This window comes from Lepidothrix coronata, unplaced genomic scaffold (genome assembly GCF_001604755.1).
Source record: "Lepidothrix coronata isolate B3197 unplaced genomic scaffold, Lepidothrix_coronata-1.0 Scaffold290, whole genome shotgun sequence".
In the NCBI taxonomy this organism is placed as follows: Eukaryota; Metazoa; Chordata; class Aves; order Passeriformes; family Pipridae; genus Lepidothrix; species Lepidothrix coronata.
In genome coordinates this window covers 58806-61525 of record NW_016690470.1, presented here as the reverse complement: position 1 = coordinate 61525, position 2720 = coordinate 58806, and positions in this window count along the sequence as shown.

Here is a 2720-nt window from a genome sequence, read left to right as displayed (position 1 = left end):
GGGGTGCTGGGGGTGGGTTTAGTGGTTGGGTGTACACGAGGGGTGCTGGGGGTGGGTTCTGGGGGTGGGTGTACACGAGGGGTGCTGGAGGTGGGTTCTGGGGGTGGGTGTACACGAGGGGTTCCTGGGGGTGGATGCTGGAGCTGTGGGGTGCTGGGGACAGGTGCCTGAGGTGGCAGCAGGGGATGGGTGAGAAGGTGGGTGCAGGAGGTGGGAGGGTTCACGGGGTGGGTGAGATGGTGAGTGATCGGGGTGGGTGCATGGGATGGGTGCTGAGTCGGGGCAGGAGGCAGCCAGGCTGTGCTGGAGGTGAGAGCAGGAGCTTGTCATGGCTGGTGGGACAGTGAAAGGATGGACAAGAGCCCACGTGGCCCAGGTCAGTGCAAAGAAGACTTTTGTGCCCCCCTGACCTGTGCAGCACCTCAATGGCTGCTCCAAATACCTGCCACGGCTTGGAGTGGCACAGAGAGATGGAGTCATGGGGGGAGAGAGCAGAAGGCCTCCACAGCAGCTCCCACTCATGCCTGCAGCCCTGCTCTGCTCAGGCTGGCAAAGAGCCCCTGAGATCCCCCAAGACCCACACAGGGGCAGAGCATCCCCTCCCTGCTGGTGGTGGCCACTATGGGCACATTCCAAGGCTTTGAGGATGCTCCACCACCTAAACCACCTCCACCAGACCAACAGCAGCTCTAGAGAGCTAATGGTGGCTTTTTTGGGGGGGTCACTGCTATGTTTTCTCCCCCAGATGATGCCCAGTGCAGTGGAGGGGATGGCTGGGGACAAGGACACGCTGGAGCCCTCGTGGAAAGTGAAGCTGGAGCAGCCTGAGCTCTTCCTCGGGGTGCAGGGGGACTTGGACATCAATCATTTAGTGCTGTTAATTTTTAATGTGCAAAAATCTCTTTAAGTGAGGAGTCGGGTGCGGAGTGAGGCTGATGATTAATTCAGGCAGTGACGCACGGAGGCGAGCGCTGGCCTGGCCACGGTGGGCCGGGGGTCCCACTGCTGGGGACAGGCCACCAAACAAGTCGGGGTGGCAGGGAAGGGATGGAACCCCAGCAGGGCTGGTGCCACAGGGTCACTGGTCAGCAGTGCCACAGTGGCACTTCCCAGTGTCCACCTGGGACTGGGGGATGTTGCTGACACAGCCCTAGAGGAGCTGCATGTGCCCCTGTTGGAGTGTTTTGGGGGGTCATGAAGCCGGGAGCTGCTCAGAGCAGGGTCTTCCTGCTCTGGTGATGCTGCTGGTGCTGTTGGAGGCTGAGGGCTCTGGCAGCCCCTCCACATCAGTGTCCCCTTGGAGCCTCCAACCCATTTCCAGCCTGAATCTGTGTGCCAGTAAATGCACAAATGAGTAATAATAACAGCAATAACACGGTGCTGGTGGAGGTGGCCAGTCTGTAGGGGACACACTGCACATCCCCACCACCCTTGACCCCCCACGTGGGGCAAGAAGACCCCAGTCCTCCCACGGTGGCCTCAGGGAGGATGAGGCAAACCAAGAGACCACTAGCAGGGTTTGCAACAGCCAGAGGATGGCACACAAACAGCAGGAGGATGGGGAGGAGGAGCAGGGACTGAGGGTCTCACTGCTCACACCCGACCAGGGCACAGCGTGTGGGCAGGGCTGGTGCAGCCACAAGGCCCCGGCTCAGGTTCAGGCGTGACGGGAGGAGATCGAGATGCGTCAAAGGCGGCTGAGTCACCCCTTCCCCAGCTCCTGTGTCCCGCCAGCACCTCCAGAGCTCCTCCAGACCCCCCTCTTCAGCTGTGGCCGGAGCCCAGCGGCGTGGGGCTGTGCTGGGAGCTGTGCCAGCAGGAAGGCACACACGTGGTGGTGTCCAAATGCAGCTGCCACCTTTCAGAAACAGACAAAGGAGGTGTTAATATGAATCTGTTTTATTGAAAACTGCATTTCTCCAGCAACATTTGAGCCTCCAGGTTTTAACTTCAAGTGTTTGGGGAGCTGGGCTTGGCATTCCTACCTTCTAGTTACGAGGCAATTAATTGGGGATGTCTCATTAGAGGGATAGGGGAGGGATCTACCCCACAGGGAGCCCTGGAAGGTATTTTCAGCTTTGCTGAGGCTGAGCACAGAACAGCGAGGGACTTTTCTGGTGTGAGCCACGTTGGTACAGCTGTGGTGCAGGGGCATCTGGCTCCCCCACAGCTCGGGGGGAGGACCAGCAAGAAGAGCCATGGAAATGGTCAAGGTTGTGTTGGGAAGCTCCGCAGCATCGAGGACCCCAGGAAAAAGCTGCTGTGCTCTGCCTCGACTCTGAGGCTTTCGTGGCCAGGGCCTCTGTGAACGTGGCCTGGGGCCAGGCTGGAAGGGAGCGGGGAGGGGAGCCTGTGAAACCTGCTGCTCTGCACGAACGCAAAGAAACGGAGCGAATTTGCAAGTCCCCAAATTCCACACGCGCCGCGGAGGACGGAGCGATAATGGAAGGGCCCCGCTTTTGGGAAGGCGAGTTTAAATAATTGAGGGGAATAGCGAGGTGGAAAATGAATGTGCAGAAGGTTTGGGCCTCCCTGGAAAGAAGCGGAGATGAAAGGAGCGGCCTTGCTACAATATTCATAAAGCTCTGAAGGCAGCAGCACGAGTGCCTGGAAGAAGGGTTGTTGCGTGAGCTCGTCTCCTCCGGAGACCCCGTCCAGGCAGCCGGCGCAGGCGTGGGAGGACGTGTTGGGGGGAGCAGTTCTTGTGGCTCTTTGTGCCA